Source organism: Sebastes fasciatus, chromosome 5 (assembly GCF_043250625.1).
Source record: "Sebastes fasciatus isolate fSebFas1 chromosome 5, fSebFas1.pri, whole genome shotgun sequence".
NCBI classification, from domain to species: domain Eukaryota; kingdom Metazoa; phylum Chordata; class Actinopteri; order Perciformes; family Sebastidae; genus Sebastes; species Sebastes fasciatus.
Genome location: NC_133799.1, coordinates 31,392,064 through 31,416,174, shown reverse-complemented (window position 1 = coordinate 31,416,174; position 24,111 = coordinate 31,392,064). Strand labels below are relative to the sequence as shown.

General features: G+C 39.9%; 18 non-coding genes across 18 annotated transcripts; all 18 read right to left on the bottom strand.

The window, feature by feature from the left end:
• Positions 1 to 710: 710 nt before the first annotated feature.
• trnac-gca (transfer RNA cysteine (anticodon GCA)) lies at positions 711 to 782 on the bottom strand. The gene has a single exon. It is a non-coding gene; the product is annotated as a tRNA-Cys (tRNA).
• A 2,388-nt stretch (positions 783 to 3,170) lies between these two features.
• Positions 3,171 to 3,242, bottom strand: trnac-gca (transfer RNA cysteine (anticodon GCA)). Its single transcript has one exon. It is a non-coding gene; the product is annotated as a tRNA-Cys (tRNA).
• Positions 3,243 to 3,633: 391 nt separating this feature from the next.
• trnac-gca (transfer RNA cysteine (anticodon GCA)) lies at positions 3,634 to 3,705 on the bottom strand. The gene has a single exon. It is a non-coding gene; the product is annotated as a tRNA-Cys (tRNA).
• Positions 3,706 to 4,123: 418 nt separating this feature from the next.
• trnac-gca (transfer RNA cysteine (anticodon GCA)) lies at positions 4,124 to 4,195 on the bottom strand. Its single transcript has one exon. It is a non-coding gene; the product is annotated as a tRNA-Cys (tRNA).
• A 359-nt stretch (positions 4,196 to 4,554) lies between these two features.
• On the bottom strand, positions 4,555 to 4,626 carry trnac-gca (transfer RNA cysteine (anticodon GCA)). The gene has a single exon. It is a non-coding gene; the product is annotated as a tRNA-Cys (tRNA).
• Positions 4,627 to 5,121: 495 nt separating this feature from the next.
• Positions 5,122 to 5,193, bottom strand: trnac-gca (transfer RNA cysteine (anticodon GCA)). The gene has a single exon. It is a non-coding gene; the product is annotated as a tRNA-Cys (tRNA).
• Positions 5,194 to 5,885: 692 nt separating this feature from the next.
• trnac-gca (transfer RNA cysteine (anticodon GCA)) lies at positions 5,886 to 5,957 on the bottom strand. The gene has a single exon. It is a non-coding gene; the product is annotated as a tRNA-Cys (tRNA).
• Positions 5,958 to 6,319: 362 nt separating this feature from the next.
• Positions 6,320 to 6,391, bottom strand: trnac-gca (transfer RNA cysteine (anticodon GCA)). The gene has a single exon. It is a non-coding gene; the product is annotated as a tRNA-Cys (tRNA).
• A 692-nt stretch (positions 6,392 to 7,083) lies between these two features.
• On the bottom strand, positions 7,084 to 7,155 carry trnac-gca (transfer RNA cysteine (anticodon GCA)). The gene has a single exon. It is a non-coding gene; the product is annotated as a tRNA-Cys (tRNA).
• Positions 7,156 to 7,367: 212 nt separating this feature from the next.
• trnac-gca (transfer RNA cysteine (anticodon GCA)) lies at positions 7,368 to 7,439 on the bottom strand. The gene has a single exon. It is a non-coding gene; the product is annotated as a tRNA-Cys (tRNA).
• A 363-nt stretch (positions 7,440 to 7,802) lies between these two features.
• Positions 7,803 to 7,874, bottom strand: trnac-gca (transfer RNA cysteine (anticodon GCA)). Its single transcript has one exon. It is a non-coding gene; the product is annotated as a tRNA-Cys (tRNA).
• A 306-nt stretch (positions 7,875 to 8,180) lies between these two features.
• On the bottom strand, positions 8,181 to 8,252 carry trnac-gca (transfer RNA cysteine (anticodon GCA)). The gene has a single exon. It is a non-coding gene; the product is annotated as a tRNA-Cys (tRNA).
• A 393-nt stretch (positions 8,253 to 8,645) lies between these two features.
• trnac-gca (transfer RNA cysteine (anticodon GCA)) lies at positions 8,646 to 8,717 on the bottom strand. Its single transcript has one exon. It is a non-coding gene; the product is annotated as a tRNA-Cys (tRNA).
• A 418-nt stretch (positions 8,718 to 9,135) lies between these two features.
• trnac-gca (transfer RNA cysteine (anticodon GCA)) lies at positions 9,136 to 9,207 on the bottom strand. The gene has a single exon. It is a non-coding gene; the product is annotated as a tRNA-Cys (tRNA).
• Positions 9,208 to 9,543: 336 nt separating this feature from the next.
• Positions 9,544 to 9,615, bottom strand: trnac-gca (transfer RNA cysteine (anticodon GCA)). Its single transcript has one exon. It is a non-coding gene; the product is annotated as a tRNA-Cys (tRNA).
• Positions 9,616 to 10,006: 391 nt separating this feature from the next.
• trnac-gca (transfer RNA cysteine (anticodon GCA)) lies at positions 10,007 to 10,078 on the bottom strand. The gene has a single exon. It is a non-coding gene; the product is annotated as a tRNA-Cys (tRNA).
• Positions 10,079 to 10,437: 359 nt separating this feature from the next.
• On the bottom strand, positions 10,438 to 10,509 carry trnac-gca (transfer RNA cysteine (anticodon GCA)). Its single transcript has one exon. It is a non-coding gene; the product is annotated as a tRNA-Cys (tRNA).
• Positions 10,510 to 10,846: 337 nt separating this feature from the next.
• On the bottom strand, positions 10,847 to 10,918 carry trnac-gca (transfer RNA cysteine (anticodon GCA)). The gene has a single exon. It is a non-coding gene; the product is annotated as a tRNA-Cys (tRNA).
• Between the last annotated feature and the right edge of the window lie 13,193 nt (positions 10,919 to 24,111).

Genomic DNA, 24,111 nt, shown 5'->3' with positions numbered 1-24,111 from the left:
AGCACATGGTAAAGCCTATTTTTGTGTACTCCTGTATGAATTAAATACTTAACAAATGAAAAGTACTCATGAGTATTTTCTCATTTAATTATGAACCTGAGTGCAAAATGAACATAACACAGTTTTAATTGGAATTATGGAGAAGCTGCTATTGGTTTCCATTCAATTTACTGGGATATTTAAATCAAATTGTATAGACTTGTGTCTTTCATCCCAATGGAATGAATGAAAAATTTAAATTGGGCTGGGCGATAATTCAATATGATGATTTATTGTCTTTGAATGGAATCGTATCGTGCTGAAATTTTATATAGCGATATCATAATACACAATTATGTTGTCTGAATTGATAATAACAAGCGCATACTAACTCAGATTTCTCAGAAAATCTAAATTGATAAGGATTCTGCTTAAAGGAATGACCAAGTTTAGTTAAATCAAACTATTGTCTTAATCTGATGAGTCTGTATTTGTGTGTGCATGCATGTAAACATAGTCAGTGCTGTTGTTCGTCTTTCAGCTGCTCCCAGTAGGGGTCGCCACAGCGGATCATCTTGTTGGTAACTCAGCTTAACTTTCTTAAAGGAACACCCCAGTTTGTCTCCACATTCTACCTGTTCATATACAGTAGTTCATACAACAAGTTTAACAATTCGGAGACTTTAAATGTAGCTGCACAGGTGTGGTACATGCTGCATGTTTTCAAAGGTAGGGGGCACCCAGAGTTGAACTGGGGACCTCTTGATCTGCAGTCAAATGCTCTACCACTGAGCTATACCCCCTATGACAAGTGTGTATTCTGGGGAGAACATCCAAACTCCACACAGAAAGACAACCATTCATTTTGCACTTATTTAATTCTTATTTAAATGAAAAAAATACTCTACTAGTACTTTTCATTTGTCAAGTGTTTAATTCATACAGGAGTATACAAAAATAGGCTTTACCATATTGTTATTTCATATAGACTATTTACTTATTGAATTACCAGAAAACATGCTATGTTGGGATAGAAGATTTTGGCCATATCGCCCAGCCCTACGTGAACATCAGGTCTGCTTTCGTTATTGTGAAATATATATCTGCACAGACGTAGGCTACCTAATAGACTGGCATCTTAGTGTACATTCAAACGGTAAGATCTGGGAAAAGGTCAACAATAATGCGCTGTATTATTTGTAGTTACTGCGGTAAAACAACTGTTGTGTTCCTCTAAATTTGATTTTATGACCGAGGAAACATTTGTTTAGCCTCTATTAACATGAGCAGCACTGGTCTGAGCCTCATTGTGATTTGACAGTATATAATAGACAAATAAATCCACCTGGGATGCATGCTGACTTTTCTCCCTAATTAAATGGAAGAGCCTGTTGTACAGAAAAGCACACGGATTAGGAATGCCTCTCCATGATTGCTTAATGACAGCATATTGCTCCTCTCTGTAAAGCACAAAGGACTTCAAAGGCCCGGATCATCTTTTCCCCCCCAGCGTTCACGTGTGTGTGTGTAATATAATAGAAGTACAATCACTGACTTCCTGCTCCGACCAGACAGCTTCAGTAAAGAAGCAGCTCAAGTCCTGATTTTAGATGAATAGGGAGAGAAGCGTGTTTGAACGGTCGGATTTAGCCGACATCTGCCGCTCAGGTTTACTCTCTGTATTGCTGTGTGATGAAAGCCTCAGACAAAAGCCACAAAGCAAACACAGGACACACCGCGGCTCACTCCATGTTTGTCCCTGATTTTGTCATTCTTAATTGCTGGCTGATGAGGTTTTGTTTTGACAGTGGATCCTGGGTGCAGGTAATAGAAAAGTAAATAACATCTAGGAGCAGGATGTGTCTATGGTATTGTGATGTCTACTTATACTTACTGAAATACAGCAGATCATCTAATACAGCAAATCAAATGAATGATTTTGTAATAGGAAATAGAAATACAAATTATTTTTAATTACATTTTTGCTCATTGAACTTACTAAGCTAGTAAGTGGGCCTTGAGTTTATTTTTTGTTTTGTTTTTAAATCATGTTTTAAGAATTAACGTTCATGCTCAAATTAATTTCCATTATTATAATTCATCACTTTGAAAGCAACTGTGTGTCATTAGGACACTCAATTTTGATGTACATCTACAGTAAATGACCGTTGCGACCTAAAGTGAATAATTTTCATAGGAATGGAACTCCTGCTGCTTTTATAGTCGTTTGTACAAAATACTGAAAACAAGCCCTTAAAAAAGTGAAAATTAATTCAGCTTAATGAAAAAATCAATGCTCCATATTAGTAAAGGTATTTGTCTCCTTGATTTGCTGATTTATATTTTGTAGTACACAGAATCCAAATGCCCAGATGAGTGAGTAAAAGCAGTGACCACTTTCTAACTCAGGAGGGCACTGTTTGTCTGGAGGGCCGTATCTGTGAATCTGTGGATTCAACACCATTTGGATACATAGACAGTAGTGAAAGAAGTGTTCAGATTTTATACTTAAGTAGAAGTAGACATACCACGATGTAAATATACTCCATTATGAATAAAAGTCCTGCATTCAAAATATACTTAATTGAAAGCAGAGGAATTATGAGCAAAATTGTTTTTGATTGAGTTGATTGGCAGTGACCGAACAACCCACCAGCTGTCATCAGATTCTGATTCAGATGTCGCTAAATCCTGATTGGTGCACAGAAGTATGTGAAATAACCAAGGGTGTAATTCACGGGGGGACACGGGGGACATGTCCTCCCCACATTTTCAGAAGGCGGTATCAGACCCCTCCCCTTTTTATAGTCCGAAAACTAACGTTATATTAAAAAAAACGCTCTAAAACCACACAGAAACATCGCCCGCTCAAGCTACCAGTCACCTTGTAATTGTGCTGTCATTCAAACCAATTCAAACAGCCAGCCAGCAGCTCAGCAGAAAATTAACATTAGCAATGTCCAGATCCCCCCATCGACCCGCTACATTTATACGCTTACAAAGTTACAAATAGTCCCTTTAAACCAACATGTTTGAATACTGGCTGTAGTAATTTTATTGTACTGGAGAAACATCCCTGTTAGTCTCCCCATTTTAAATGTTCACCTACAGTAGGTGATGACTTAGTTTAGCACTTCCAAGACTTGGAACGTACTGTAGCAAAGTTGTGGTACAACCTGCAGGTTGTATAGAGGGGGCACCCAGAGTTGAACTGGGGACCTCTTGATCTGCAGTCAAATGCTCTACCACTGAGCTATACCCCCACATAGCAACTGTAGGTTATTGATGGTGTAGTAAAATAACACAGAGAATACATTTACATATAAACTCATGTGTCAGATTGAATTCCCCTCTGGCTTTCAGGCTTCTCTCCTTTGACAAATATAAAGTCAGTAACTGTGAACTTGTAATTGCTGCAGTGTTGCCGTTTAGCACCTATCTCACCAAGGACATATAGGAAAGAAGAGTTTTGCTATTAAACCAGCATGTTCGAATACTGGCTGTAGTAATTTAATTTGTAATGGAGAAACATCCCTGTTAGTCTCCCCATTTTACCTGTTCACATAGTAGCTGATGACTTTAGAAAAGTTCAGCACTCCAAAGACTTGAAACATAGCTGCAAAGTTGTTGTTCAACCTGCTGCACGTTTTATATAGGGGGCACCCAGAGTTGAACTGGGGACCTCTTGATCTGCAGTCAAATGCTCTACCACTGAGCTATACCCCCTATGATGGTTATGGATTATTGATGATGTACTAAATGACCGTATGAATAGAAAAAAATTATATATATCTTACAAAGAAAATAGCACAGATGATACATTTATATATAAACTCATGTTTCAGATATTCCCCTCTGGCTTTCAGGCTTCTCTCCTTTGACAAATATTAAGTCAGTAACTGTGAACTTGTAATTGCTGCAGTGTTGTCGTTTAGCACCTATCTCACCAAGGACATATAGGGAAGAAGAGTTTGCTACTAAACCAGCATGTTTAAATACTGGCTGTAGTCATTTTATTGTACTGGAGAAACATCCCTGTTAGTCTCCCCATTTCAACTGTTCACATACAGTAGGTGTGTTAGGTATGTTCCAAGACGTGCAACATACTGTAGCAAAGTTGTGGTACAACCTGCAGGTTGTATAGAGGGGGCACCCAGAGTTGAACTGGGGACCTCTTGATCTGCAGTCAAATGCTCTACCACTGAGCTATACCCCCTATAACAGGTGCTTACAGTGTCTAATTGATAGAATGGTAATTAATCTCTTGAATAAAAAAGATATTAATATCTTATAAAGAAAAAAGCACAGATGGTACATTTATATGTAAACTCAAGAGTTTTGTTATTAAACCAGCATGTTTGAATACTGGCTATATGAGCACGGAGGATTGGCAGCTCAACTTCATTAAAACCTTGAACAATTTAATAGTAATGCAGAAACATCCCAGTTAGTCTCCACATTCTACCTGTTCACATTCAGTAGTTGATGACTTTAAAAAGTTCATACAGCAGGTTTAACACTCAAACAACTTTAAATGTAGTTACACAGGTGTGGTACCTGCTGCATGTTGTATAGAGGGGGCACCCAGAGTTGAACTGGGGACCTCTTGATCTGCAGTCAAATGCTCTACCACTGAGCTATACCCCCACAGAGCAACTGTTGTTTATTGATGGTCGAAAAAATTACAATATGGATAAAAATGTTTATAACTAACACATAAGATACCGTGAGAGTGACACACGCAAAAATCCAGGACTAGTAAACAACCATCTATGCCACTCCGACAATACAGGTTTTCAAACATAGATGTATGGCTTTTGCAGATCCTGCATGTTCTATAGAGGGGGCACCCAGAGCTGAACTGGGGACCTCTTGATCTGCAGTCAAATGCTCTACTACTTAGGTATACCCCCTATAACAAGTATTACTTATATATAGATGAAAATGTTTATGACTAACACGTAAAATACCGTAAGAGAATTCACGTCCTTATATGTTTAGTCTGGTTTGTTCTCATTCACATGAAATATGAAGGCAAAATTCAGGATGAGTAAACAGTTAATAACTATCTATGCCACTCCAAAGATACAGATTTTCAAATATAGATGTCTATTGGTTTCACTCATCCTGCATGTTCTATAGAGGGGGCACCCAGAGTTGAACTGGGGACCTCTTGATCTGCAGTCAAATGCTCTACCACTGAGCTATACCCCCACATAGCAATTATCAATTATTGATGGTCTAGTAAAATAGCACAGAGAATACATTTATATATAAACTCATGTGTCAGATTGAATTCCACTCTGGCTTTCAGGCTTCTCTCCTTTGACAAATATAAAGTCAGTAACTGTGAACTTGTAATTGCTGCAGTGTTGCCGTTTAGCACCTATCTCACCAAGGACATATAGGAAAGAAGAGTTTTGCTATTAAACCAGCATGTTTGAATACTGGCTGTAGTAATTTAATCTGTAATAGAGAAACATCCCTGTTAGTCTCCCCATTTTACCTGTTCACATAGTAGCTGATGACTTTAGAAAGGTTCAGTGCTCCAAAGACTTGAAACGTAGCTGCAAAGTTGTTGTACAACATGCAGGTTGTATATAGGGGGGCACCCAGAGTTGAACTGGGTACCCCTTGATCTGCAGTTAAATGCTCTACTACTGAGGTATACCTCCTTTAACCGCTATTACTCATATATGGATGAAACTGTTTATGACTAACACATAAAATACCGTAAGAGAGTTCACGTCCTTATATGTTTAGTCTGATTTGTTCTCATTCACATGAAATATGAAGAGAAAAATTCAGGATGACTAAACAGTCAATAACTATCTCTGCTACTCCAAAGATACAGATTTTCAAACATACATGTGTATTAGTTTCACTCATCCTGCATGTTTTCATAGAGGGGGCACCCAGAGTTGAACTGGGGACCTCTTGATCTGCAGTCAAATGCTCTACCACTGAGCTATACCCCCTATAACAGGTGCTTATAGTGTCTAATTGATAGAATCGTAATTAATCTTTTGAATTAAAAAAAATATATGAATATCTTAAAAAGAAAATAGCACAGATGGTACATTTATTTGTAAACTCAAGAGTTTTGTTATTAAACCAGCATGTTTGAATACTGGCTGTATGAGCAAGGAGGATTCCCAGCTCAACTTCATTAAAACTTTGGACAATTTAATAGTAATGCATAAACATCCTACTTAGTCTCCACATTCTACCTGTTCACATTCAGTAGTTGATGACTTTAGAAAGTTCATACAGCAGGTTTAACAGTCCAACGACTTTAAATGTAGCTACACAGGTGAGGTACCTGCTGCATGTTCTGTACAGGGGGCACCCAGAGTTGAACTGGGGACCTCTTGAGCTGCAGTCAAATGCTCTACCACTGAGCTATACCCCCACATAGCAACTGTAGGTTATTGATGGTCTAGTAAAATAGCACAGAGAATACATTTATATTTGAACTCATGTGTCAGATTGAATTCTCCTCTGGCTTTCAGGCTTCTCTCCTTTGACAAATATTAAGTCAGTAACTGTGAACTTGTAATTGCTGCAGTGTTGCCGTTTAGCACCTATCTCACCAAGGACATATAGGAAAGAGGAGTTTTGCTATTAAACCAGCATGTTCGAATACTGGCTGTAGTAATTTAATCTGTAATGGAGAAACATCCCTGTTAGTCTCCCCATTTTACCTGTTCACATAGTAGCTGATGACTTTAGAAAGGTTCAGTGCTCCAAAGACTTGAAACGTAGCTGCAAAGTTGTTGTACAACATGCAGGTTGTATATAGGGGGGCACCCAGAGTTGAACTGGGTACCCCTTGATCTGCAGTCAAATGCTCTACTACTGAGGTATACCTCCTTTAACCGCTATTACTCATATATGGATGAAACTGTTTATGACTAACACGTAAAATACCGTAAGAGAGTTCACGTCCTTATATGTTTAGTCTGGTTTGTTCTCATTCACATGAAATATGAAGAGAAAAATTCAGGATGAGTAAACAGTCAATAACTATCTCTGCTACTCCAAAGATACAGATTTTCAAACATACATGTGTATTGGTTTCACTCATCCTGCATGTTTTCATAGAGGGGGCACCCAGAGTTGAACTGGGGACCTCTTGATCTGCAGTCAAATGCTCTACCACTGAGCTATACCCCCACATAGCAATTGTCAATTATTGATGGTCTAAAAAATAACAATATGGATAAAAATGTTTATAACTAACACATAAAAAACCTTGAGAGTGACACATAAGATATGAAGGCAGTAATTCAGGACTAGTAATCAGTGAATAATTATCTATGCCACTCTGACAATACAGGTTTTCAAACATAGATGTATTGGTTTTGCAGATCCTGCATGTTCTATATAGGGGGCACCCAGAGTTGAACTGGGGACCTCTTGATCTGCAGTCAAATGCTCTACCACTGAGCTATACCCCCACATAGCAATTGTCAATTATTGATGGTCTAGTAAAATAACACAGAGAATACATTTATATATAAACTCATGTCAGATTGAATTCCATTCTGGCTTTCAGGCTTCTCTCCTTTGACAAATGTAAAGTCTGTAAGTTTGAACTTGTAATTGCTGCCGTTTTGCACCTATAGGAAAGAAGAGTTTTGCTATTAAACCAGCATGTTGAATACCGGCTGTAGTAATTTAATCTGTAATGGAAATACATCCCTGTTAGTCTCCCCATTTTACCTGTTCACATACAGTAGCTGATGACTTTAGAAAGGTACAGCGCTCCAAAGACTTGGAACGTAGCTGCAAAGTTGTTGTACAACCTGCAGGTTGTATAGAGGGGGCACCCAGAGTTGAACTGGGGACCTCTTGATCTGCAGTCAAATGCTCTACCACTGAGCTATACCCCCTATAACAAATTCTACTTATATATGGATGAAAATGTTTATGACTAACACGTAAAATACCGTAAGAGAATTCACGTCCTTATATGTTTAGTCTAGTTTGTTCTCATTCACATGAAATATGAAGGCAAAAATTCAGGATGAGTAAACAGTTAATAACTATCTATGCCACTCCAAAGATACAGGTTTTCAATCATAGATGTGTATTGGTTTCACTCATCTTGCATGTTTTCAAAAAAACACAGCAGGTTTAACACTCCATCAACTTTAAATGTAGCTACATAGGTGTGGTATCTGCTGCATGTTTTATAGAGGGGGCACCCAGAGTTGAACTGGGGACCTCTTGATCTGCAGTCAAATGCTCTACCACTGAGCTATACCCCCACATAGCAACTGTAGGTTATTGATGGTCTAAAAAAATAGCACAGAGAATACATTTATATATAAACTCATGTGTCAGATTGAATTCCCCTCTGGCTTTCAGGCTTCTCTCCTTTGACAAATATAAAGTCAGTAACTGTGAACTTGTAATTGCTGCAGTGTTGCCGTTTAGCACCTATCTCACCAAGGACATATAGGAAAGAAGAGTTTTGCTATTAAACCAGCATGTTTGAATACTGGCTGTAGTAATTTAATTTGTAATGGAGAAACATCCCTGTTAGTCTCCCCATTTTACCTGTTCACATACAGTAGGTGATGACTTTAGAAAGGTTCAGTGCTCCAAAGACTTGAAACGTAGCTGCAAAGTTGTTGTACAACCTGCTGCATGTTTTATATAGGGGGCACCCAGAGTTGAACTGGGGACCTCTTGATCTGCAGTCAAATGCTCTACCACTGAGCTATACCCCCTATGATGGTTATGGATTATTGATGATGTACTAAATGATCGTATGAATAGAAAAAAATTATATATATCTTACAAAGAAAATAGCACAGATGATACATTTATATATAAACTCATGTTTCAGATATTCCATTCTGGCTTTCAGGCTTCTCTCCTTTGACAAATATTAAGTCAGTAACTGTGAACTTGTAATTGCTGCAGTGTTGCCGTTTAGCACCTATCTCACCAAGGACATATAGGGAAGAAGAGTTTGCTACTAAACCAGCATGTTTGAATACTGGCTGTAGTCATTTTATTGTACTGGAGGAACATCTCTGTTAGTCTCCCCATTTCAACTGTTCACATACAGTAGGTGTGTTAGGTATGTTCCAAGACGTGGAACATACTGTAGCAAAGTTGTGGTACAACCTGCAGTTTGTATAGAGGGGGCACCCAGAGTTGAACTGGGGACCTCTTGATCTGCAGTCAAATGCTCTACCACTGAGCTATACCCCCTACAGAAATCTGTTTTCATGGATGGCCACTTAATGAACCACATAACACCTATTCTAAATTGATTATTGATTATCTGGTAAATGGCCAAATGGATAAAATGTTTTAAAATAACTCTAATACATAAAATAAGAGAGTGCATTCACTTATATGTTTATTTGGTTTGTTCCCATTTATATTAAATATTAAGGCAAAAATGCAGGAACATCCCAGTTAGTCTCCACATTCTACCTGTTCACATTGGTGATGACTTTAAAATGTACATACAACAGATTCAACAATTCAAGGACTTTAGATGTAGCTGCACAGGTATGGTACATGTTGCATGTTTTCAAAGGTAGGGGGCACCCAGAGTTGAACTGGGGACCTCTTGATCTGCAGTCAAATGCTCTACCACTGAGCTATACCCCCACAGAGCAACTGTAGGTTATTGATGGTGTAGTAAAATAACACAGAGAATACATTTATATTTGAACTCGTGTCAGATTGAATTCCACTCTGGCTTTCAGGCTTCTCTCCTTTGACAAATATAAAGTCAGTAACTGTGAACTTGTAATTGCTGCAGTGTTGCAGTTTAGCACCTATCTCACCGAGGACATATAGGAAAGAAGAGCTTTGCTATTAAACCAGCATGTTTGAATACTGGCTGTAGTAATTTAATTTGTAATAGAGAAACATCCCTGTTAGTCTCCCCATTTTACCTGTTCACATACAGTAGCTGATGACTTTAGAAAAGTTCAGCACTCCAAAGACTTGAAACATAGCTGCAAAGTTGTTGTACAACCTGCTGCATGTTTTATAGAGGGGGCACCCAGAGTTGAACTGGGGACCTCTTGATCTGCAGTCAAATGCTCTACCACTGAGCTATACCCCCTATAACAGGTGCTTACAGTGTCTAATTGATAGAATGGTAATTAATCTCTTGAATAAAAAAGATATTAATATGTTATAAAGAAAAAAGCACAGATGGTACATTTATTTGTAAACTCAAGAGTTTTGTTATTAAACCAGCATGTTTGAATACTGGCTGTATGAGCACGGAGGATTGGCAGCTCAACTTCATTAAAACCTTGAACAATTTAATAGTAATGCAGAAACATCCCAGTTAGTCTCCACATTCTACCTGTTCACATTCAGTAGTTGATGACTTTAAAAAGTTCGTACAGCAGGTTTAACACTCAAACAACTTTAAATGTAGTTGCACAGGTGTGGTACCTGCTGCATGTTTCATAGAGGGGGCACCCAGAGTTGAACTGGGGACCTCTTGATCTGCAGTCAAATGCTCTACCACTGAGCTATACCCCCTACAGAAATTTGTTTTCATGGATGGCCACTTAATGAACCACATAACACCTATTCTAAATTGATTATTGATTATCTGGTAAATGGCCAAATGGATAAAATGTTTTAAAATAACTCTAATACATAAAATAAGAGAGTGCATTCACTTATATGTTTATTTGGTTTGTTCCCATTTATATTAAATATTAAGGCAAAAATGCAGGAACATCCCAGTTAGTCTCCACATTCTACCTGTTCACATTGGTGATGACTTTAAAATGTACATACAACAGATTCAACAATTCAAGGACTTTAGATGTAGCTGCACAGGTATGGTACATGTTGCATGTTTTCAAAGGTAGGGGGGCACCCAGAGTTGAACTGGGGACCTCTTGATCTGCAGTCAAATGCTCTACCACTGAGCTATACCCCCTATAGCAACACTTCAATATTGATGGTCCTGTAAATGACCATATGAATAAAAATATGTATAAATATCTTACAAATAAAAAAGTACAGAAGATACAGTTATATATAAACAGATCGTTTCAGAGTGTTTCAGGTTGAATTCCATTCTGGTGTGAAAGCTTCTTTCCATAAAGTCAGTAACTGTGAACTTGTAGTTGCCGTTTAGCACCTATCTCACCAAGGACATATAAGAAAGAAGGGTTTTGCTATTAAACCAGCATGTTTGAATACTGGCTGTATGAGCACAGTTTATTCCTAGCATCACTCTCCAGTCAGGTTGATACTGAAGGAGGGATATAATGATCTGTCTAATAGCAGTAATGAATGTTTGTGTACCTGTTTCCTCAGTGCTAAGAGCAGACAAGAGGCACTGGATGGGCTCAAGACGGCAATGGCCACACTGATCTTCTATGAGTTCATCTCAGAGAGAAGGACGACCATCACAAACAGCATCGAACGCTGCCTCAAAAAAAGGTACCTTGACTCGCATACAGTACACAGCTATGTCGAGCGAGGCGCTACATCCTACCACATATACATACATATACATACGAATGAAAAGAAAATTCAGTTACTGAGTACGAGTATACAGACTGATGGCAAATGTTTTCTCTTAGATTTGGTTTGGTTTGACAATTTAATGACATGCAACAGTGGCTAATGGCATACGGTGAGGCTATTAATGTATATTGCTGCTACCTGTATCATTGTGTCAGGAGATAAAATGTTCCGGTGTGAAATCTGACCCACAGTCTGCTGCTTTACACCTGCAATTTATCTTAGAGTAGGTAGTACATTTATTTGGAAGCCCCGACTAAAGTATCCATTTCGATGAATGAATATCCTGAGTAATCTTCAGGTCAGGTGAAGATACTGTATGACCGTGTGTGTGCTGTCTAGGCATGTGGGGAGCGGTCGGCAGTGTTCAGAGGCATACATGTATCTCAGGTCACTGATATCACATTTCCATTTATATTTAATTCGCTGGACTACAACAACACAGTTTGTGTAACAAGGTGTGTAGAGGATGGTCTTGTGTACGTCCCAGCTCCAGTAGATGAGCTTAGGATCAAGTTTTATTCAATTTTAAATGTACTTCTCTCTGATTAAATTTAAAGGTACAATATGTGTTTTTGTGGTTGTAGCTCAAGGTTTATTATACATGTCAATATATCCTGATAGAACACAAGATACAGTGACGTTAGTTTGTTCTTTGATTGAAAGAAAAAAAGCAGGAATGAACAAGATTGACTATCATTTCAGTCGTGCGGCAGATAGCGCAGTATTTATTTATGGGGCAGTCTAGTGTACAAACAAGCAGCAATCCTATGAGAGCGAGATAAAGCCTCTCCATTTTCTCTTTCCATCCCATATTTCCTTGGTGACCTCTTAGAGAGCAAGAGGTTCTAAGTGAAGTATTTATCCAGTCGGCTTCCCCCGGAGGCCTCCGCAGACTGCTGCAAGCTCTCCTCCTGTCTGCCGAAAACCTCCCCAGGCCCCGCTGTGCTTGTCAAGAAAAGCTGCCATGTTCAGGGCCTCTCCCACGGGTCCTGCTTCAGCTCCACTGCTGCTTTCTGAGTCAGCCACATGAATTTGATTTGAAGATATTTTTTTTATATAGTCCAGATTTGCTTTGTGATTGCTGCTTTAGTATTTGATCTAAAGGATCTCAAATGAATTCCAAATCACTAAGAAAGCATGTTTTTCTCATTTAACCGTGGTGGTATCCAGCCACAGGCAAAGAGCTGTTCATTAAACGCTGGGAAATGTACATTTACAGGAAGAAATTACAGAAAAAACACTAGATGATATTTCATTATTCAAGCCATCTGGGTGTTATGTTGTAAGTGTATATATATCCAAAAGCAGTAGTGGAAGAAGGAATCAGATTCAGTAGCAATACCACACTATGTAAATACTCCATTACAATAAAACGCCTGCATACAAAATCGTACTTAAAGAAACATGTTTCTACAGTAGCCCAGAACGCATGAACCAAACACTGGCTCTAGCGAGAGCCTTTCGCGTTTTTATGTTACCTGAAGGCCACCGTAGTTCTCCGACCCTCTTGTGAAACTGCGGTAAAATGAGAGTGAAAAAACCGTGGTACCGCCAGATGCCATCTGACTTCTGTTGCTATTTTATTCTTAATTTATATTCTGTGCTATAATGGTAAGGATGTCCTCTGAGCGAGGCGAACAGCGTTACCACGGTTTTCACGTTATGAAAATGGAAAGGGAGGAGTGAGCGGAGGGGTACTCAGTTGGTTGCAATCTGCAACCACACCATTAGATGCCTCCAAATCCTACACACTGTCCCTTTAACACACTGTTGGATAATTTAATTTATGCCTTTGCATCATATGTTTAAGTGTAAAGTAGCAATAAATGGAAATACTTGGTAAACTACAAGTACCTCAAGTACTGTTCTCTACTTACATGCAGTACTTGAGTGGACATATTTTCTACCACCGTCTAGGCATTCATATCTCTCATTTTCCTGAAGATCCTTGCCTGATGTCGACAGATCTAATGTTTAATATTCTGAATTTTTCATGTTTTCGCAATTTGAAGGTTACCTTCTAGAAACGACCCGTGAAGAGGACCCGCGCCGTACGTACTGTAAATATAAATTGCTCAATCTAAGGTAATGAAGACACAGCGATTCGTATTTTCAGGTGATTATACACTAAAGAAAACATAGTTATTAATATTATATTCCATTTCTGCCAATATATCCCCCTAAACGCTACACACTGTTCCTTTAAATGGGTTCTCCTGCATCTTTGCTAGTTAAGTGGCTTCTGTGCTGCATATAGTTGTGACACTAATGAAGGCAGGATGACTGTTTTGTCTTCTTCTTGTGTAAATAACTCAACAACTGTGTTTTACATGGCATGTCTTCCATGTAAAAGAACTGTGTCAGGGTTGTAGCAGTAATCTGAAGACAGACCTCTCAGAACCTCAGCAGATTAAACTGAAACTATGTGCGTACCACCTGGGTAAGTGGAAAATCTGTGTGCTAGAGACGTGGAGGTCAGTTTACATAAGGCATTTGTCTTCTTTTCCTTCTTCTTCTTCTCACCGATGGTGCTAGTCTAGAGGTAGACTATATCTTTAGGGGGACAGAGATACCCCAGTGAACTGAGAGCTAATGGAGGTGGTGGTCTCACAAGGGAAAATCTTGACCTTGGCCCCTTTTCGTAAAAGCTTTGCCCCTGTAGCACACGATTGCAGGGAGGGGCTGTGTGGGTGCAGTCTGAGTGTGTGAGCGTGTTTAGTGAACATTTCGTTTGTGCTCTGGCAAAAGGCTGTCGCTGTAATGTGCTCCAGTCTTTCAACATGGCGTAAAGCTACTTTATGTACCAGTGTACTATGAGGCGAAAGCTCCCGAGGTGAGACAAAGGCCCAGGCCGGCCCGGACGCCTCAGTGTTTCCTGAGCTGCAGCATCCGTCTGGTGTCGAGCACCGCTGGGAGAACTGCATCAACAAATCCATACCGCCCGGACCATGCAGACTTCACCACCGCCTGCTCAACCTTTTGTAAATCGGCATTTTGATGACAATTCCCTGTGTCGAGTTGTTCCCAATCAATACACACAGAGCAGACGCCTTAATAGACACAGATAACTGCTGCTTGCCTTGCTGTATCTCTGGGCAGCGGAGACTGACACCCTGTCTGACTCTGATCAATAAGTGGCGCGGTGCACAAGCTCAGCCCGGCCCACTCTGCTATCACACACGGGGGCTTGGTTTCCCCCGGCAACTGCCCAGCAACTCCCCAAGGTGGATGAATTGGAGATGTTACATGTGAACTGGCTGTCAAAACGATTTTGTCATCCCCCCTTCTCTCCGGTGTTTAAAGATGCTGACACACTGTGTTTGGGGTACCAATGTCTTGTTTGGAAGTGATGGAGGCTTTTAGCCTTTTTTTTTTTTTTTTTTAAACTCCCTTTATCCGTTTAAGTGTTCACTCAAGTGTTAGAATTTCTATTTCACCTGCCACAGATGTCTCCTGGCACACGCACAGCTTCCTTTCAGGTCACCTGATCTGGACCCTTCTTTGAATTTACACACTTTACAACTTTATATGGGATCTTCTCTTTCACTACTAGTTATGAAAGTCAGGTTTGTTTGTTTTTTAGATATTATGAATTTATATTATTTCTAATGATTTTTGATGCAACTATTCAAAAATTCCTTTATATTTATTTCAGATGATTTTAAAGCTAGGATTGGTAATGTTGAGAAACTACTAAGAGTACACTAGATTTAAAAAAATTATCCAACCGAAAAATCCAGCCCAGTGTTTCCATCTCATTTCCAATGAAAGTAACTAACAGCACTAGCTCCAAAAGTCCCTAAATCATTACGACATAAACGTATCATAATGAACGGAAACAATGAACACAGCTATTGTTAGTACTCACAGCTGTCAAGATAACAGCTTGTAGAAGACTCTGGCAGGCCAATCCTGTCTCCAACAAAATGACGTTCCCATACAACTAAACTGTATAACCAAAATACGTTTTGAGGGAAGCGTATTTCCTCCCAGATTACGGTCGCAGTTTTTAAACAGTTTTAAACACGTGATTAACGTTGAAAATTGAAACAAAACAAAACAAAAACGCAACAAAACTACTCCGTTAGGTAAAAATCATTATGGTCTGGCCTAAAATTACTGTTTCAAACAGGACAGGTACAGCGGTTTCCTGGGGCAAGGTCCGGTGTTTGTTGGACCCATACACCTCCCCAACCTCCCACCCACCAGTAGTGGACTTTCTCGCTTGTTATACTCGTTATTATTCAATAACATCATTACGTAACGTAATTTATGAGACAGGGCTGGGTGGGCAGATAGGTGGGCCATTCAATCAATACTTTTGGGTCGAATGAAATGATACTTTACTACTTACTTTACATTATTTAAGTCCTGCATCAGCCACAGATACCGGATTGTTTTTTTATTGTTCTTGTCATAACATTTGATTTATTGATTGCCGTCGGGATGTAATGAGAATTTCAACAAATATAACAAAAAAATGTTTTAGAAAATCTTTACCTACCCTACCTTTAAATGAATATTATCAGTGGGCAGACAGTTCTGAGTAAAGGTAAAACACTGAGTAAAGAAGGCCAGATCAGATTCAGCTTGGGGTCATTAATGTTTCAGAGGATGCCAGAGGGAGAATGGGAGAGTCACTGCACTGCCGGGATCCATTTCCTTTGACTGTGGCTTTGTCATTTTGGATCAATCCCACCGAATGTGGGGCCTTTTGTAAAGTGGCTCTTCTCTAATGGAGTGATTGGCAACACACTGGCACGTGATAAAAGGATTTAGAGATATTGGGTTAATGTTATGCTTTAAAGATGATGCAGTGTCGCCTTTCATTTTGATAAATGAACCTTTAATTCGTGGATAAAATAGGAGGGAATCAACTAAAAAAACACTTTTCCTCCTGCAGGATTTTTCAACAAAGACAACGTATTAATATAGTAATTATTTCCCCCCCCTTTCTCTCTTCATCCTCCTGAGCCGTGGCCCGGTGTAGGCCTCTGGGGCTGTGGAAGTACTTACCATCCTACTCCTCTATGCTGCGATCCCCACAATGTCATTACTCTGCTTTGATCCTGCTGCAGTCTGACACATGACCACACAGACCCCTGAATGGGCATTAGCGCAGGCTTCAGCAAACCCAACATCTGTGCCTCCCAGCACTGCCACCGCTCAAATCATTCATTAAATCAGAACACAAAAAGTAACTTTACTTGAATGCCTCAGCATAAATATTTGATCGTGGCTGAGAATAAATCTTTGTCATTTTGTACTCCTTCCTCCGGCTGCGGGCTCCTCTTATAGATTCTTCCTCGCCTCGCTCTCTCTTTGCTATTTAGATACAGGCACACGCTTGGCTCGGTCATTTGTGAAACGGATCTTATGAATTTTTTAGAAAGATTCACAGCTGCAATCAGGCCCGGTTGAGGCTGTATCACAAAAACAACATGTTGTGCTGCCATGCTCACTCATAAATCATATGCTGTTTGCAGAGATAATATAGGCTGAAAGAGGTTTCGTGTGTTTATTTGATACAGGTCCTCTGTTACTACTTCATTAACATTGTGGCTACACAACGGTGGGTTGTACTCTACATGGTTTGTTTATTTATGCATCGAGTCCCTATAAAAGAATTCTCTCATTCATTTAGAAGCTTTTTTGTGGAATCAAAGTCAATTTAATAAATTAAATAACGCTCCAAACTTCTGCTAAATTTTGGCGAGGAAAAACTAAACAAAACATTTTTTAAAGGGGTCCCTTGACCTCTGACCTCAAGATATGTGAATGAAAATGGGTTCTATGGGTACCCACGAGTCTCCCCTTTACAGACATGCCCACTTTATGATAATCACATGCAGTTTGGGGCAAGTCATAGTCAAGTCAGTACACTGACACACTGACAGCTGTTGTTGCCTGTTGGGCTGCAGTTTGCCATGTTATGATTTGAGCATATTTTTTATGCTAAATGCAGTACCTGTGAGGGTTTATGGACAATATTTGTCATTGTTTTGTGTTGTTAATTGATTTACAATAATAAATATATACATACATTTACATAAAGCAGCATATTTACCCACTCCATTGTTGATAAGAGTATTAAATACTTGACAAATATCACTTTAAGGTACATTTTGAACAGATAAAAATGTGCAATTAATTTGTGATTAATCGCCATTAACTATGGACAAACATTTGATTAATCGTGATTAAATATTTGAATCGATTGACAGCCCTATTACTTCCATTTTTCCCTTAATAAAAGAAGCTTCTCTGATGAAAGAATAAGTAAATGAAAGGGAATATCTGAGCAAAAAATGTTTGCCCACCTTGATATGTGACGTTTTATTTTAATACTCAGTGCTATGGACAAGTTTCCATCGTTACCAAAAAAAGTATTGAGGTTCAATCTCTTCTCGTATTTTACTGCACAATTAACAACCCGGTCTTTTTCTCGCAATAACTGCATGCAAGGATTTGTGCATGGATCTTTACATAACACAAATCAAATTCCCGACGATGTAAAACCTTTTACAAGCGAAGAAGACTATCAACTACACACTAAAAGGCTACGGAGCTCTCTTTCTTGTCACTTGTGTGTCAGAAGATATCCTTTTCTCGTGTTTTCTTTCCCCTGAAGAGGGAGAGAATCTTTTGTTATCAAGCCTTTTAGCCAGAGTGGACCCTTTTAATGTCACCTTCAGGATTCATACGTTATTAGACATGTCTTCAGATTAGACGACGAAACCAAGGCGAGAGCGTGGTTTAGGAGCAGAAGCGGTAAAAGGATTGAACACAGGTTCTTTTTGTACAGCTACAGAATATAAGATGATATGTGTAAAACCACCCAGAGAGCCGGGGAGTGTGACACAGACACACGTTCTAACAGAGCAGCCCTTTTTTGTTCCTGAGTGACAGCTCACATCCAAATTGTCTAGTGATATGTAATGCTTAATGAACCGGAAAAACATGTCTTTAAATACCAGCCTCCCCCCCTCTTTTATCAAACCGGTGGTTCCCCATCCCACCCCCCCACACACACCAGTGTGTGGGGGGGTGGGGGGCAGCATGAGTCCCTCATGGACTCATGCTGTTCAGGGCCCCAGACCCTCCGAACAGAGCCCGGCTAATGGAAAGCTTTCAAGGCGGCTGGAGAAAAAATGTCGGCTCTCATTTGGCCTCCACCATTTTCTGATATCACTGATGTGTGTGTGAGTGTGTGTGTGTGTGTGGTCAAGCCTTTAGAATCACACACACGCACAAACACCTTGGGACACGCCATTATAAACAGGCCTGAAAACTGAAAACAACAACACTGTCCACCCCCACCCCCTCCACACACACACACACACACACACACACACTCCCGCCTGCATTGGCCTGCATGAATGTGTCATATTATGTTGGCCTAAAAATATTATTAAAAATAAATATATCAGTAAATAAATAAATAGATACATAGATAAATGAATAAATAAATAGCAATATTGATATTATTATTATTACTGTAAAAGTAGCAATAGTAGTAATTATGATAAACTTAATTTATAGAGCACTTTTCTAGACAAAAGTTCTTTGCAACATAATTAAAGGCAAAACCGACAACCACAACAATGAAATACAAAATAAAAATCTAATATAAAAGACAACAAAACAAAAATGGACAGAAATGACTGGATGAAATGGGTAAAATAAGAGGAGGCCGAAATGACTAAAATCAGGGTAAACTGAAAAAATGTGATTTCAGAGGGCATTTAAAAGAGGTTTGTATAGTTCAATGGTGTAATTAGTTGCCTGGCCATGCAATGCTTTAAACGTTAGCAATCAATTTTTTTTTAAATCATCTCTAAATTGAACAGACAGCCAGTGTAAAGATGCTAAAGCAGGTGTAATATAATCCCGTCTCTTAGTTAAAAGCCTGAATTTTGTACAATCTGGCAGTACCTCATCAGACATATGTCGAGGGGTAATTATATCTGTCTTGTTCAGATTTAACTGAAAAAAATTGGTTGCCATCCAGTTTTTGATGTCAGCTACAGTTCTGTATATAATATAATGAGTGCTGCACACCAAGAAATCTCACCAGGTGGGCTTAAACAGAGAGAAAATAAAATGGGAAGCTGGCGGCTAGCAGCTAATGGAGCTAATAGCGCTAGCAATTTCCCAATTACATCTATACAAAACGTATATTTGGGCCCAATGGTATCCCTTGACGGACACAGAAGTTGTAATCCCACCATTTGGCCACAACATGAAATTTGTTTCAAAGCTCGGTGCACTTCCTTGGGGCTACGGAGGAACAGGAGGGTAGGTCCTAGCTTCCGCAACAATGGCGTTATCAGCTGTAACTGCCGTATGAGAGCGGTGCAGAGTGGCGGCCGTGAGCTAGCCAGTCGGGCACGCTCACATTCACAAACATGCACTAAAAGGCACGCGCAGCCTGCCTGGCTATATGTCAATAAAGCACAGAGCAGCTTGGATTACAGCAAGAGCGACTTCATTCTCTGCTCAGGTAGACATTACTCCTCTATATCTTTACTTAACGAAATCATTTTTTAAACTTAAAATAAACTGCTTCCTGGCATAAAAATCTAAAACAATATGAAAGTCACCAGCAAACCCTGCAAAAGTCCGCATGGTGTGTGGAGGCGGTCCAGGGGAAGTGTGGCGTAGCCGCCGCCGGCTGCGGAAGCTTGTCAGCCCCGGAGAGGCCGTCTCTCCCCACACGTGTTCAGCCTGTCAGCTGCCTCGCTGGTGTCTCTTGTTATTATTTTCCTCTCATTCTGCTGCCTTTTCTTTGCGGAGTCATGAATAATTTGTGTCTACGCCTTGTTGCTCGATGACAGCTGTGCAGTTGGTTTGCAGTCTGTTTTTCAGATCAGGTGAATAATGAATAAGCCTCTGCAACAAAAGAGCTATGTCCTATATGTGCCCTGCCTCTCTTCATCTGTCCCAGCTTAGCTGGCGTGTCAAACACTGGGAAGGGGAGAGGAGGGGGGTGGGGGGACAGGTGAGCAGGAAAGTCTCTCTGATGCAGAAAGTTGAAGTTTTATTTCATATCTGTTCATCTTCCGAGAACTTCTTGAACAACATTTCCTGTACCAGAGCACATTAATCAGTGCTTTTTCTCCGAAGCTTGCTGCTAGGAATCCCGTATCTCTCTCAGGTTATCTCTCTTTGTAACTCGTCAAACCTGTGTGGAATCTGTTGATCAGAGCGTGAGAGCAAATACCACACTATTATTACAATATACACAACAGGTCTACCCGCCCTCAGGGAAGCAATCACATTTGCTCCCTCTTCATGGTGTCTTCCCTTTCTGCTCTCTCATGAAAAGTACAGCGTATGAATCTGACCAGTCACCAGATGTTGCGCATTCTAAATGTAAAGCTGCGTGTTTTGGATCTTTTTACTATCTATGAGGTATTGCATGTTATGCTTTAATCACATTGTTATCTTTAGTGCTGTGCGTCAGGCTGAGTATCACAGTTTGTAAATCAGGAGATGTGGTCTGGTTTCAAAAGTTGTGCTAACATCTCCCCTACAGCTGTTTATGTCTCATTTCAAGAGTCTTGTGTCTTTCCATGTTATTTGTAAAAACTCTTTCCTACAGTCTATCTGACAATAAAACCCATAATAGATTGAGTCAACATTGAGAATTCATCCATCTAGTTCAAACAGTAGAAGATGCATTTAAAAAAAAAAAATCAAAATCAAGCAGCAAAGTGTGTCTCTGAAGTCTCTCTTTTATAATTCATGTTTAATTTGACATTAATAATGAATCCTCCAAAAACCACAAAACCCCGACACTGAACTTTCTAATTGCGCAACTATGTCTGTCAAGAAAAATTAATCCAGTCATACCTCTGGGTGTATGCATGTGTGGTTGTGTGCACTTACGGACCAAGGTGGTGCAGGCCTAGAATTTGAGCCTTTAGACTGCAGTGCTCTGATTACTGGCCCACTCTTATCGATTGAGCCGTCTTCTATTCATATTTGATATGCCTCGGGGCAGTGGGGTAATGCTTTAAAAAAAAATCCACCAGTGCCCCTTGGAGGAAATCTGGTCAGCCTAATGGCTCGTTTGAAGATGTTTTGCTTGGAGAGCTTCTGTCCGTGATTGTGCTTGAGGAGGAATCAGGGGGAATCATGCAGTAGGCCTACCTTCTGATTGGGTTTCTAAATAAAAATCTGCTCTCAGCTTAAAGTTAGGGTTGGTAATGTTGAGAAACTCGCAAGAGTACCTATTACAAAAGGATATCGAACCAAAAAACCCAGCCCAGTGTTGCCATCTCTTTTCCAATGAAAGTAGCTAGCAGCACTAGCTCCAGAAGTCCCTAAATCTAGATAGAAAGTCGCCAGGTCAGCAACACTGACAGTCCGTCCCTTCAGGCCTCCCTCCAAAACCACTCCCCCAAAACGATCATCATGAACGTACACAAAGAACATCGCTGTTGTTAGTTCTCACAGCTTTCCAGCTAGCAGCTTGTGGAAGACTGTGGTGACAAGCAATGAGTGCACAGGCAGAGTGCGCGCAGGTAGGTAGGTTAGAGTGCGACAGGTAGGTAGGTAGACAGGCAGGTAGACCGTCCAATTATTTCATTCGGGGCCGAATGAAATGATTGGACGAGCTTATTACAGTCCTGCGACAGCCCAGTCCGTTCTCATTCCGAACAGAAGGCATTCATCGCATACATCAGACCGGCACATACGGGTACGTCGCAAAAAGTCAAGGCCACGCCCCCTTTTGGTGGAAAGAAAACCGAAGATCCCGTAGACTTCAATTGCAATCTGACGTGTGTTTAAATTGTAATTTTTATACATACGTTGTTTTATACACATGTCTAATAGTTATTTTGCAACCTTGCTTAAACCTGAGCGTTCGAGATACCTTAGCAAATCAACCTTGATCGCCGTCATGTCCCTTCAGTCTTCCCCAGTCCAACACAGGGGCCGGATATCGCTTATCCAGACATCTGTACATATTTGATTGAATCACGTTAGGTTAAGTGTTTTCTGTAAATAACCAACGTGTTAATAACCAACTGTTTGATCTATAGGCTGAGAGATTTACCTGGAGACGACAGTCTGATGCTGCTATAACGTTAATGTATGACTGTATTACTACAGCAGCCTCCCACTCAAGCTATAGTTAGCTAGCCATGCTAGTCACTGTCACCTGCATCATTTGGCCATTTACCACACTGACAGTGAATAGTCACGTATCGTATGCGCCTCAAATCTCAATGTGAAAGCCTCGGTTAACCCACTTAACCACAGCTTTTCGTCATTTTCTCTCCTGCATTCTCGGCGATGACGCCATGCTGGTTTGGTCTATAGCTTGGAGCCATAAAGTCCCTCAATTATATATTTTTTTAGGACATGACAGGGGAACAAATCTGAGATCAGCGTTTTGGGATTTATTGTTGGTGCAACCAACTACACAGCAACTCTTGCATGGGCTTAGCGTTATTTATTATTACCGGTTTGTTTGAAGTAGAAGTTTGGAGTTTCAACTTCTTCTGTTTACTCTGTTACCATCAACAAAGGACACAAGTTTGTTTTCCCCCAAAAGGGGGCGTGGTCATGAGGGCCTACTCTGGATGACCATATTGCCGGTCTGATGTATGTCTTACCTTTCACTTTCACTTTACCATATGTCAAGTCCCATTTTTTCCCCCTAAACCTAATTAAGTGGTTTTGTTGCCTAATCTTAAGCAATTGTTTTTGTTTAATTCACAACATTAAGTTAAACACTTCCCCGTGACGTCAGAGGGTGGTGGTCAGACTGGTGGCTGGAGGCTGCCTCAGAGTACAACTTGTTTCCAACAGGAGAACGTTTCCCTGCAGAGCCAACATCAGTCATTGTGCCCTTCTCAGAAAGCAGCATCTGTGATGATCTGGTGATTTTATCTGTGACGCTTTAGTGATTTCCTTTATAAAACTGCACATTTCCTGTGAAGTGAGCCACTCTCTTGTAAACAGAGCTTTTAACATGTCATTTTAATATTGGTGATGCGAGGTAGTTAAAGTTTAATTTCACTTTAAGAGAATAAATGACGTGGCTATGGTTCACAGCTCCATTAAGTCTCCCTTTAAATGATATTCCCTGTTCTCCTTTCCTCTGTTCATCTCAAGGCTTTAAAATATTCAGTATTTTCGCAGGCCTGGATGTTGTACGATTTTTGAGGGGAAGTGAGGCATAAAAAAAATCCTTGTGAGTCAGTGATTTCAATCAATGTTGAAGGAAGACGACTAACTGATTGTTCCTCTTTTTGACTCAGAGTTAGAGAAGATGAAATAGTGAAAGGATCAAATGATGTGTATAAACTCACCTAACCGGTAGTTTTATGATGGAAACATGAACATGAGGGAGGTTAGATGAAAATAGTGGTATCTGGAGGTGAAATGCTTTCCCGAAAAAGTGATAAATTTGGTTTCATATTTATGGTTTATACCATCTGATGATGACTGAATGGAAGTCATTCTTATCCTACCAGCTTTCTTTAATTTGTTTAACTTTATTGCCAGTGTCTTAATATGATTTATTATTGCCCAATTTCAAACTGATGTCCCTGTAATCCACCCAGAGGCCTCAGATTAAAT